The sequence below is a fragment of the Pleurodeles waltl genome, chromosome 2_1 (assembly GCF_031143425.1).
Source record: "Pleurodeles waltl isolate 20211129_DDA chromosome 2_1, aPleWal1.hap1.20221129, whole genome shotgun sequence".
Lineage (NCBI taxonomy): Eukaryota > Metazoa > Chordata > Amphibia > Caudata > Salamandridae > Pleurodeles > Pleurodeles waltl.
The window spans coordinates 112,634,535-112,648,318 of record NC_090438.1 but is presented as its reverse complement, the minus strand read 5'-3'; the positions used below and the strand labels follow the sequence as shown (position 1 = coordinate 112,648,318).

The 13,784-nt window shown below is 46.5% G+C and overlaps 1 protein-coding gene across 1 annotated transcript in view; it reads right to left on the bottom strand.

Moving 5' to 3' along the window:
• LHFPL1 (LHFPL tetraspan subfamily member 1) overlaps positions 1-13,784 on the bottom strand; it is a 266,798-nt gene that overhangs the window by 206,992 nt on the left and 46,022 nt on the right. The window lies entirely within an intron of this gene.

The window sequence follows — 13,784 nt, the reverse complement described above, 5'->3', positions numbered from 1 at the left end:
CCATCATTGATTGGGATGAACAGAATAAGTGCGGTTTAGGGGCCCGTGGATTTAGAGTTTTATGATTTTTGTTAAATGAGGAAACTTTTGACCATTCTGTTGATATTGAAGAATGGGAATGACGAGGTGGTTGCAATTCATTGATTGGAGGTTCTGGGTAGGATGTATTCATTGATGTTTAGAAAGTACATATAGGAGATTTATAGTGTGCTTATCGTGTGGGCAGCTGAGTTGTGTATTTAGGTGACAGTTTTATAGAACTCCAGGTCTACTGTGGTTCAGGCTTTCTCAATCCTTGTTCACCAGAATCACTGGGAACCTAGTAAAGATTGGAAACATTATAATTAGACAAGAGCTCCTACATTTTTCTGAGCTAAATAGTCTGAAGAAATACAACACTGGCTCACAGTATACACTTATCTTTGGGAAAAAGTGTCCCTGTGGGTCTCTGCTGATTGAAGTTATTTTCAGGGACATTAAGAGCTTAGAGTTGAGAGGGGCAATAAATCACTTCCATCTATCCAGCAAAGAACAGGGGATGGCACAGGTGAACCAATACAAACATTCCAGACAAAAGTGAATCATCTGCTGTGTGACTATAAAAATTGTCTCAAAGATGAACCCATGAGTGAGGGAGGGAGGGAGAAAGGAAGGTACCTAGCAAACTCTAGACTGGAAGGAAGGAGGCATCTCATTAACCAGGAAAACAGATATAAAGTATATGCTCGGTGTAACATTTTGGAAGGATTCAGGATGCCCTTTAAATGTGGACCATTGCTTATTTTTATAAACCTAAGGCCTGATTAACATTCCCATTGGCAATTTATTTACGGACTTGTTTTGAAATGAGAATGCACTTTGTGATGCAACATATGTACTAATTAATAGGTCGAACGCAAATTGTTGTTTTGCAAGGGCGGGGTCACAATTTGTGAAGCCGTGTGATTGGCTGTGAATGCAGGGATGGAGGCTTGCAAGGGACAGCAGCTCTTCATCTCTGCGCTTGCTTTCCCAAAAGAGAACCATTTTAAAGCCTTTTCAAAGCAATTAATAGGGTAGGTGGTGCTTCAAAAAAAGTTTCACTTTTGAGAATGCATGAGGTGTAGCAGGCGATGATCCCCTGGGCTACTTGCTAATCCCCTGAGGACTCTGAGATAATTTTCAACGGGATCTATCCCACATAGTCTGCCCCCTTAGCAAATCAGTTGCCATCCTAACTCAGGAATCAGTAATTGATCAAAGGTTTGCAGCCACAATTGCAGTGACAAGCTAGTGCTTCCTTTCACTGTGAATCTCAAATAGGAGAGGTGCACCTCTTCCATGTCCCGCTCAGCTCTTAATTTGAGGAGGTGGTTGCAGGTGGAGACCACTGGAACTCATTTTTGGGGCCCAGCACTTTTTTTTCATTCAACAAACTTTGATCCAAAATAAGAAGGGGTGGGGAAAGAAGAGGAAGACAAGGACGAAAAAACAGTGAGAAAGGGCGAAGGCAAGAGAGAAATAAAGGAGCGGGGATGGTTGGATGTTGGGTGAAAGAGGCATGAGATGGCATCAAAATTGGACAGCCTTGATATTCAGCAACCCTGATATTCAACTGCAGCGGCAGGGGACTTTTGAAAAACACTTTGCCCACCAGCATTTAATATTTCACAAATTAAGCACTGGACCACCTCCTACTTGTGATTAGAAATGGATGGCAAAAGCCATGTTCTCAATCAGGAATTTGTAAAGCGCACTACTCACCCACGAGGGCCTCAAGGTGCTGAAGGGTGGGGAGGGGGAATAGGTGCTGCAACTGCTCGAACAGCCAGATCTTGAGAAGTCTCCTGAAGGTAAGGAGGTCTTTGGTCTGATGCAGGTTGGTGGGAAGAGTGTTTCACGTCTTGGTGGCGAGGTGTGAGAATGATCTGCCGCCGGTTGTAGTTCTGCAGTTGCGAGGTCGGCGGAGAGGAGATGCCGGGTCGGGGTGTAGAAGGAGAGTCATCTGTTGAGGTATTCTGGTCCGGTGTTGTGTAGTGCTTCGTGAGCGTGGGTGAGGAGTTTGAAGGTGATTCTCTTGTTGACTGGGAGCCAGTGCAGGTCTCTCAGATGGCCTGTGATGTGGCAGTCGTGGGGGATGTCCAGGATGAGGTGTGCGGAGGCGTTCTGGATGCGTTGCAGCCTGTTCCGGAGTTTGGCCGTGGTTCCTGCATAGAGGGCATTGCCATAGTCCAGTTTGCTGCTTACAAGGGCTTGGGTGACTGTTCTTCTGGTTTAGGTGGGGATCCATTTGTAGATCTTTCGGAGCATGCGGAGGGTGTTGAAGCAGGAGGAGGAGATATTATGAGCCAGAAAGACTTTACCAACATGTAAAAGTGCCTTGACAGAATCTTTTGTAAAAGTGCTTTGTGGTCAGAAAACCCATGTTTTTGCAAACTACAGGCTTTGTGGTCGCAAACCACCTTTGTACATGAGAGCTCAAGTTTTTAGTGATAATAACAAGCTCGAATTCAGTAGAAATAAAAAAAAATACCACAATGCTTTATTCATCTCATATACGGCTGTGTTTTTATCAAGTGGTTCCAAGTCTCCAAACTGACAATGGCAAGAACTGCCAGCTTCGAACTCGGGGCTTTGTTGAGGATTTCTTTGGCAGCCAGAAAGCCGTGTGTTTTCCTGCGTCCTAACGCTTAACCCTCTTTCATGATGCATTTCAGTGTGATTTGGATTGCCCCGGTGGTCTCCCCAGCCACCGCATGTCAGAAAAGCACTGAAAGCAGATGGGACTTTCTGACACTGCAGCAGATGCGGCCTAGAAGCAGCGAGATGGGGCGGAAAGTGCTTCTGAGCTAGATTTGGCACCTCTCACCAGCTCTGCAAGTCAATCTCTCGCTGCTGACATCTGCTTCAGGAATACACAGCATTCAAGGATGATGTCTCTTGGCTGGGACGTCACACCAGTGGAGTATGCCCGGTGGGAAAGGACCACTCAAATTAGAGAACTGAAACAGCTGACACCTCTAATGACTGAGAAAGAAACACATATAATCAGAGTTGAATTGAGCAAAGCGGGCTGTGCACCCTGTGGGTACAGATGGCACCATCTTTTTCTTCCAGGAGGTAATCAAGGGGTGCTTGGGGGTCACTCTCCCATGGTACATGTTTTCCATTGAGAGAAGTGAACTCGTGAATGAGGTGAAGCAATGCACTGCTCTCCTCCTCTTCCTTTTGTCCCATTCAATTCTCGGCCCTTTGTTCCTTTTTCTTTCTTTCTTTCCTTTCTCCTTTCCTTTCCCTCCGTTTCCTCTCTTTCTCTTCAAATACCATTCCCTTTCCTTTGACTTCCCTTCCCTTCTTTTCCTTTCTTTCCCTCCATATGCCATTTCCTTTCCTGTCTTTTCCTTTCCCTTCATATGCCATTTCCTTTCCTTTCCTTTCCCTACTGTTCCCTTCCCTTCCCTTCTTTTCCCTTCTTTCCCTTCATATCCCATTGCCTTTCCTTACCTTCCCTTTCCCTACCCCTCCCATCCTTTCCCTTCCCTTCTTTTCCCTTCTTTCCCTTCATATGCCATTCCCTTTCCTTTCCCCCTCATTATTTTTCACCTTCTCTCATCCATCCTTCCTCCTTTTGTTCCCTCACTTGCTTCTGTTTTCCCCTTTATCGCTTCTTTTCGTCTTTCCTTGCTTACTCTAAGATTAATCCATCTTCCTTCCTTTCTAAGTTCGCTACCGTTCTTCCGTACTTCATCTGAGCTCCCTTTCTTTCTTGCTGGGACTCACACTTTCTTTTCAACTTCACACACTACAGACTGTGCAGACATCATCGCCTCATACAATCCCAGCACCACCTCCTGAGTTTCTCCTGCCTCCATGTATTATCCTGACACCCTGATCCCTGTAGGACACAGTTTCCAGCACATTAATCGACCCAAAACAACAGAATGAGGTATTGGGGCATCCACAGACCGTACCCACTACATCAGTAGCCCCTTTTGATTGCTTCAAGTCCTTGTCTGCCACCATCTGGTCAACAGACCTCCTGCATCCACTTTCACCAAAGAGATGTCCATCTCGACGACCACTGTGCCAGCCAGCACCCAGCGCAACCCTATATCTGTGCATGCATATCAATCCTTTTATGCCCCTAGGCACTATGGACTGGGAGGGAGCATCGGGGATTTCCCATAAGTACTATATGCTACCTTGCAGCTCACAATTAGGGCTCCCAGTTTTATGATATATATATTTTTTTTTAACATTGCCATCCGTATTCATCGATATTTATTTTTTGTCCATCTGTTTGGTATTTATCCATATTTATTTTGCATTTTGTGAACAGATGAGGTGGGAACTTGTGTCTTTTTGCATTTAATTACAGGATAAACATGCACTCTTAGCACATTACACAGCTAAAAATAATAAAATAATTAACCCACATTAAAGAAGTAGTATAATATCACATATACATTTGAGATATGTAGTAATTTAAGCAAATCTCATTGAGCTTTCTGACTCCCAATGCCGCCAATATGTACAGCTATTTGACTGAAAGTCAAAAATCTCAGCATGGTACGTCACCCAAAAGAAGCCAAATTATCTGCATTTTTCCGCTTTCAGAAATGAATTCACAGAGGAAAGACAACGTTCTCTGTCTGAATTGATCTGTTAAAATCAGTAAAAATGGAAAACAGGGAACCCTACTCATAATACCTGACAAGATGTTTTACTCATGTGGTATTACCATATACGTTATTACACCCAGTATCTGTATAAGCTTATTTCGCACGTGGTAATATTGAGTGAAATACTCAACTCAGTGATTTCGAGAATGAGAAAGGTTGTGATCGAAAAGAGAGAAATTATGGGTCAAAACTCTATGGTTATTGTGCTCAGAGTGACTCCTAATGGGGGCCTTGGTGGTCTAAAACTCAATATATCTGGAACAGAAATGACGCCTCTAGGGCTGAAAGGTAAAGCAGAGACTCTGCTATAAGCCATGGTGCCAACATCAATACAGTAATCAAGGGAGGTGGTTCAAGTGTCCACAACCACTTAGGATACTTTGTTTTCTCCCTGTAGATTTCCATAAGGTAGTCAGAGGAGCCTGTGGATTTCCAACTGACTCGCTTGCGTCTCCTGCAAAGCTCTGCAGCGCATGAACTATGGAGATCCCATCTCCCACCTTAGAAATTACAGCTGTTGGCTAATGGTGGAAGCCAGAGTTGATATCAAGAGCTTAGCATGTATCATGGGGCTCCAAGGTTGAGACAGAAAACTTACTGAGCACCTCTGGTACACATCCCTTGGGTTAGCTGATGTAATGTTACTAAGAGCTCGTGTCTGAAAAGTAAACCATGGGGGGGGGGCACTTCCTGCCCTCCCCGCTTCACACTGATAAGCAGCACTCACTCTCCCTTCAAAAAGCCCTAAGAGTTTGGCTATCCTGTTTATTTAGAATATTCCTATTCTTAATAGCTTTTGGCCTCCCCTTTGCTGACGGTTCTGTTCCTAGATAAGGTTTGATCGCTTCAATGTGCTGTAAAAAGAAATAGTACCATCTGTAGCAACGGGGTGCAATTTGTTTACGTTTTGAGAGCTATAAAAGATTTTTAAAAATACTAAATTATATGAATGTAAATGCAGCCTTGCAACCCGGGAAAGGGGTTTGTCCAGGAGCCTGCCCTCGATCAAGCACCTGGGATAAATGTCACCTGTGTGCTCGCAGCTGACCTCTGAAATGATCCATATAACAGAAAGGATCAGGCCACCGTCGAGCCTGTGACTGCCACACTGATGCGGATACATCAAGCGAGGAAGGCTTCACTGCACTGAAACGCCTTGTGGATGTCATCAATTATTCAGTGGTTGAGCCGAGCGAAGATTGCAGTTAAGGCCACTCAAGGGAGTCACCATAAAGTGCGCTCGAGCTTGAAGCCCAGGGGTCTCCAGGCGCGTGGACCCTGTTTGTGTTTACCCACTTGAGTGGCTTTGTGACATGGGAAAGACAAGCTACGCAGGTCCGATTAGGAGGGATGTTGGAATTCCTATGGGGACGATAAAGGGAGTTAAAGGTCCCATAGGAAGGGCTGTAGGGACACCACACATACAGTGTACTTCAGCTAAAAACACATCATACTGAAAGCAGCCGAAATCTCTGGGTGAAATAACCAGGCATGGAATGAGGCCCTGCCAGGGGGATGAATCACAGAACCCCCTGGTAATATATCGATTCTTGGGCACCGGCAAGGTCTGTTAGAGTACCTAGTAATTCCACACCGAGGAGTTACAAAGGTGTGTCGTCTCCCCCCTATTGGTATCTGCAGCACAAAGGCGTGGAGAAATCAGGTACCACACTGGAGCACTCCTAACGAGGCCCTCAGTTCCCCGCTTTGTGCTGTGGTTGCTGCATGCATGTAGTGGGCAACCACACTCATTCCTGGGACTTATTTTTCATCATCAGACTTTGATCCAGAGCAAGGGAGAAAGGCAGAAAAGGGAGAAAGAATGAGGAAGATTCTGGGCAGAGAGCGAGAAAGGAAGAACACGGCGTGCAGGGTGGTTGAAGAAAGGCTTGAAGAGGAATCGAGGTTAGGCAGCTTGATACTGGACAACGGGCATTCGGCAATGCTGGAGGCGGGCTCCTCTGGACTCTGGACCCTAAGACTGACTGACTTATTTATGTACTTATTTACTATACAAATTAAGCACGGAACTGCAGCGCTTGCACCTGCACTGTCCATCAATTCTTCTTCTGCACGTCCTCACCACATCTTTCAGTTCGTGCCTCCCAGTGCTTCCCAAGTGTGGAGAGGTTGGCCCAGTCAGGCAATGCAGACAGGTGGGGATGGCACGCTCCACCGACCCGGAAGCGAGAGCTCTGACAATGAAAGGCAGCTTCTCGCATGGCTGAGTTTAACATCAGAGATGCAGGGCATGGCGCATCTCTTCTAAAGGAGAATTTATACACCAAATATGGAGATTAAAATCTCTCATGGCTCCTTCAAAGACACTGATAAACCCTAGACCCTGACTTCTGTCAAACACCTCGTCAAAGATAAAATGTTGCGACAGGGCTGAAGTGGTATGATCATTTTTGTGTCCTGTAAGCACCTGGATGCATACCTTAAGGAGGGGGGTGTCGTGTTGGGCCTGGTGCACTAAGCCAACACGTGCTAAGGGTTCAGAGATGATACGAAGACATATTCACAATTCTGTGAAAGCTCTTGACTGACTTCTCAGCTACGCCCATGCGCTTTTATTGGTAACACGTGCAGCACACTGGATCAATCCAAAACTGCACGTAGGCGGGTTAGAACACTTAGACCACCCCTGACGTGTATCGGCGTGTGCTACATAACATTCCTTCCTAACTTTAATGAAACAAAGAAATCTTTTGAAACATGGTCGTGAGCACCACAAACACATTGCAACAACTCTACCAGGTAGAAGTCAGTGTGTCCTTCTTTCCAGGAACAGCTCATAGGTCTATTGAGTCTTCACATCAGGAAGTTCTTCAAACGGGTGGCGGGCACAGGATTCTCTCTCAGGTGGTACCTCGGATGGTCACTTTAGCCTGAGGCGGTCTGGGTGGCGGATGTCGTCACGGAGTTGTCTACAGCGATTCTGTCAGCAGCGATTAGGCTTGGCCTTCCTCCATCTAGACTGTCAGAGTCCTCGGACAGGGTGTGAGTAGAGGGTGGGGAGGTCACCCAGCCATCAGTCACTGGCACCTCAGAGGAGCATTTAGGAGTGGCGTTCCCCTCGGGCTCTTTTGAAGAATGAGACATTTCGGGTGATTTCTTTGTCTTGTTGGTGAGCAGTGATCATGGTGCCTCTTCGTCTGAGGGTGACATTCAAAGGGTATCCTGAATTGCTTCCGGGATATCAGTCTTTTTTACAAATAATAAGTTGCCCTTCCGGATGTTTGAGGATCAAGCTCTTCGACTGGTGCTGACTCGGTTGCTTGTCTCTCTTCGTCAGTGACAAACTCACTCATTGCCAATTGGGCCTGGCATCCACCTAGGGTGGTGGGGGATGGTGTCAGTGACCATCTGTCCCATGCAGGAGTGTCCTTGAGCTTGGCCTGCGGTAGAATGTTGGGTTCAATACTCTTGAAGGAACACATATATGGCTTTTTCCATGGATTGTTGATCAGCATGAGCAATGCGGATCACTTTGTGCACTGTGCGCATAAAGTGCTTTACTTATCCATTGACTGGTGGCCAGCGGGGTGTTATCCTGGGGTGATTGATGCCCTGTGACTGGAGATAGTTTGCAAATTCTTGGCTCTGGAATGGCAGCTTGTTGTCCATTTGTAATTCTTTCATTAAGCAGTAAGTCAGACTCCCGCCACACCTGTCAGAACCTACAGATATCAGCTGTGGAGTACCCCAAGGATCCTCATTGAGCCCTAATGCTCTTCAACATCTACATGACTGCACTCACCCCTATCCTCAGGAACTATGGTATGAACATCGTCTCCTACGCTGATGACACCCATTTGACCATCTCCCTGACCGAGAACCCCTCAACAGCCAAGAAGAATTTTAGAGACGGGATGGAAGCAGTCGCCACATGGATGAAGGAGAGCTGCCTTAAGCTGAACTTTGACAAGAACGAGATTCTCATCCTGGAACCTTCCTCCTCTGCCTGGGATGAGTCCTGGTGGCCCTCAACATTCGGCAGGCCCACCCACCCCCACAGACCACGCACAAAACCTTGGCATCAACCTCAGCTCAGCACTCACCATGACCAGACACGTCAACTCTGTCGCATCCACCTGCTTCCACACCCTCTGACTCCTATGGAAAATTTTCAGATGGATACCAACCGACTGCTGCAAAACCGTGACACACACCCTAATCAGGAGCAGACTTGATTACGGCAACATCCTCTATGCCAGAACCTCCAAGAGGAACCTGAGCAAGCTGCAACAAATGCAGAACGCAGCCGCCAAACTCATCCTGAACATCCCCGCCGAGAACACATCACAGAACACCTGAAAGACCTCCACTGGCTCACTGTTGAGAAGAGGTTCAACTTCATACTCCTTGTACATGCCTACAGAGCCCTCCACAACATTGAAGCCAGCTACCTCAACCACTGTATCACCTGGTACTCCCCTTCTAGACCTCTCTGCTCATCGCAGCAGTCACTCGCCAACGTACCCCACATAAAGAAGTCCTAAGCTGGAGGAAGATCTTTCACCTACCTGGTAGCAAAAGGTTGGAACACCTTACCTCTTCACCCCAGACAGTCGCCATCGCTACCTCAATTCAGGAAGGACCTCAAGACCTGGCTCTTCGACTGAACCCTGAGGACATACCCCTCAGTGCCTTGAGACCCCATGTATGAGTAGCGCACTCTAAAAATATTTGATCGATTGATTGATGATTGTGTTGGTGATTGGTTTCTCCATGATTGGCATATTTGACTCACTAGCATGTCCCTAGTAAAGTGCACTAAGTGTGCCCAGGGCCTGTAAATCAAATTCTGTAGCACTGATTGTGCCACCCACATGATTAGCCCTGCAGACACATCTCAGACCTGCTACTGCAGTGTCTGTGTGGGTAGTTTGACCTGGCAAGTGCACCTACTTGCCAGGCCCAAACATTCCCTCTTACTACATATAAGTCACCCCTAAGGTAGGCCCAAAGCAGCCTCATGGGCAGGGTGCAGTGTATTTAAAAAGTAGGACATGTACTTGTGGGGTTTACATGTCCTGATAGTGAAATACTGCTAAATTAGGTTTACACTAATGCAAGGACTATCTCTCTCATAGGGATAGGGTAACATAAGGATTGCCTTGAAATATATTTTAAGTATAATTTCCCATTGGGAGCAGATAGAGATATGGAGTTTGGAGTATGAACTCACAATTTAAAAATACAACTTTTGGTCAAGTATGAAAATGCCACTTTTCGAAAATGGGCAGTTTCTTGCCTAACCATTCCGTGCCTCTGCCTGTCTGTGGAATACACATCTGGGACAGGATGATAGTTGGGCTATTTGTGAATTCACCCTAGTCAGTCAGACAAAGGGAGCTGAGGTGTGCCCTGCATTTCATGATGGGTCTTCCTGAGCTGGAGTTGTGGGAGAAGCTGACACTTGCACCTGATTAGGGCTGTGCCTGTCCTCACACAAAGCAGCCTCCAACCCACTGGAGTCTGTCTGGGGCCAGGGCAAGGAAAGGCAGTGTTAGAAATGGGGTCTCTAGGTGCAGTCAGTTTACACCCTGTCCAAGTAGGGACCCTCACTCTTGTTAGGATAAGGGAGATACACAGCACAGATAACCCCTTTTCACCCCTCTGGTCGCTTGGTACAAGCAGTCAGGCTTATCTCAGAGGTAATGTGGAAAGTATTTGTACCAACACACACAGTGAAAAGGACTACACATCAGTTTAGAAAAATAGCCAATATTTACCTAAATCAAACAAGACCAAAATGACAAAAATCCAACATACACAAGCAAATATATGAATTTTTAAAGTAAAAAGTGTCTTAAACCATAGAAATCAATGGATCCGTTGTTTTAGCACAAAGTACCTTGTATGGGTAAAAAATAAAGCTGCAATGGGGAGCGTGTGTCGGAAAAGCAAGCGATGCGTTGATTCCTTACTCGCAAGTGAGGCCATGGGTCAATTCTCTCTCCACCAGGCAAGCGATGCATCGATTCTTTCCTTGCAGGGAAGAGATGCGTTGATTTCCAGACAAGCAGCCTCAGGTCCATGCAGTGATGTTGAAGATTTTGACGCCCAGGGTTGAAGCATGGAAAATTCTTATGCACTGTGCATAGGGTCCACGTTGAGAACAGGCGCTGCGTCGATTCTCCAGCCGTGAGGCAGGCGCTACGTCAAAGTTTCAGCTGCGGGACAGGCGCTGCGTAGATTTTTCTGATGCACACACACCAGTATCTGGAACCCTCAGGTTACCAGTTTCCACTTCTAAGGGCCCAGGGACTGGATTTGGCACCACATAGAAAATCAGGACTCTCATCAGGAAAGCCCAGGCACTGGCAGATGAAGTATTTGATGTCCCTGAGACTTCAAAACAGGGGGCAAGCTCAGTCCAAGCCCTTGGAGAAACTTCACAAGCAGGATTTCAGAATGCAAAGTCCAGTCCTTTTCCTCTTAAGGCATAAGCAGCAGGCCAACACAGCAAAGCAACAGGCAGAGTGACAGGTCCTCCACAAGCATCAAACTCTTCTCCTTAGCAGAGGTTCCTCTAGACACATAAGTAATCAGAAGTTATGGGGTCAACAGTTCAATACTTATACTCATTTCTGCCTTTGAAGTAGGCAAACTTCAAAGTAAAGTCTCTGTAGTGCACAAGACCCTGCCTCTTCCTTGCCCTTCCTCTAGACATGCAGGGGTTGGAGTCAGTATTGCGTGAGGACAGGCACAGCCCTTTCAAGTGCAGGTGACAGCTCCTTCCTCCCAATCTAGCGCAGGTAGATTAATCAGGATATGCAGGACACACCTCGGCTGCCTTTGTGTCGCTGTCTAGAGTGAATTCACAAACAGCCCAACTGTCAGTCTGACCCAGACGTGTACGCAGCAGCCACGCAGAGGAACAGAATGGTTAAGCAAGAAAATGTCCACTTTCTAAAAGTTACATTTTCCAACAGACAATCTAAAAACCAACTTCACCAAAAGATATATTTTTTAATTGTGAGTCCAGGGACCACAAACTCCACATCTCTATCTGCCCCCAATGGGAAACTGCACTTAAAAGATATTTAAAGGCTATCCCCATGTTAACCTATGGGAGAGATAGGCCTTGCAATATTGAAAAACGAATTTGGCAGTATTTCACTATCAGGACATGTAAAACACAACAGTGCATGTCCTACCTTTTAAATACACTGCACCCTGCCAAATTCGGGCTGCCTTGGGCCTACCTTAGGGGTGATGTACATGTAGCAAACTGGAAGGGTGGGGCCTGGCAAGTGGGTACACTTTTCAGGTCGAATTGGCAGTGCAAAACTGCACACATAGACACAGCAGTGGCAGGTCGGAGACATGTTTAGAGGGCTACTCATGTGGGTGGCACAATCAGTGCTGCAGGCCCACTAGTAGCATTTGATTTAGAGACCCTGGGCACCCATAGTGCACTTTACTAGGGACTTACCAGTAAATCAAATGTGCCAAACATGGAAAACCAAATACCAATACCTTTTAGACAGAGAGAACTTGCACTTCAGCACTGGTAAGCAGTGGTAAAGTGCCCAGAGTAACAGAACCAGAAAAACGAATCACAGCACAGGGTCCAAAAGCAGGAGGTCAGAAACAAAAAGTACAGGGAAACCACACCAAGAGCTGCCAGGTCAAAGAGGCAGGGTATAAGTACTGGACCTCTGACCCCACAAACCTAGAATCCTTGTAGACTGAGGACATTCTGCCTGGAAGAAGAGCTGGATGCTGTAGGAGGGACTGCTTCTCCGCCTGTTGCTTTGCTGTGCTGGCCTGCTGTATTCCTTTTCACTTAAGATAAGAGGACGCAATGCAAAAAGAATTCAGGACTCTTAGTCTGAATATATCAAGTGAAAGACTCAAATATGTGAAAATAAACATATAACTCAAGTGCATAGAACATGGGTATATACAAAGATAAATGCATATATCAAGTAAACAAGACTTAAGAAATGTATGAAGCATCAACAAAGCATGTATACATGAGCTAAATAATCAAGATATAAAATACTTCACTGATTGAGTTAAAGTCATCATCCACACCAGTGCGTCTGGGGGAGCCCTCAGATCAGTCAGACAGGAGATCCGATCGGGATTCACAAGTGGATCCTAAGCAATGCGTCTGTTCCACAGGCAAGCTCCTGACTGAGTGCCAAGTCTCCCCATATTTTATACCTTAAAACTCCACAAGGAGAGAGTTCTGGAACCCTCTCCCCTCTGTTATGAAACTAAATGCTGGCTGCACTTTGCCTGCAGCAACAACACCCATGGGAGCTGGCCAGACTCCCATGTTTGTCCCGAGATAAGGCCGTACATTCTTCTGGAAAAACACTCTCAGCCTTGAAAACTCTTACCGAATGTGTATCCCACATAGTATGTTCCAAAAATGTCTGACTTTGTACTTTGAAGAGAAAAACAACTTCTGTGAAGAAAAACACCTGTGCTGCCCTGCAACTGCCACAGGACACAAAATGGAGTCACTCAAACAAAATGCAGCTGATGGTCAAATGATGGTCAAATCTACTTAGCATCACACCTGCTGCTTGCTGTTTCTGTCCTGAGAGCGAAAGGACTGGACTTTGCCTTCTACATTCTGCCTCCAAAGGTTCTCTGAGGGCTTAAACTGAGCTTGCCTCCCGTTAAGAAGTCAGGAACATCAAAGACTTCACCTATCAGCACTTGGGCTCCCTCTTTCTGAGAGGCTAGACTTGCCAAGTGGTGCCAAATTCAGTTTCTGGGCCCTTGGGAGTGAGTTCTGGTGCAACCAAGAAGAAACCAAGCACATCCACTCCATAGCAACTTCGAAACCGGTGCCACTGTCCAACTCCACGCCACTGCCTGCACCGGAGCCATGGTCCCTGCTGAGTGCAACAACCACGATCGACGCCAAAGGCCCGAGGCCGCCGCAGCGCCTCCAAAGTCCCACCACTGTGAGTTCAGAGCGCCATGTCATCGACGTCTGTGGCACCCGGCTTCGACTCCACCGTAGCAGTGTGACTGTTACATCGAAAGTTAACGCCTCATGTCTTTACCTGCTCGATTCACCAACCTCTCCTTGTCATAAGGAACTGATGCCTCGTCCTAAAACCACATCATCTCCTCTGCAACCTTAGG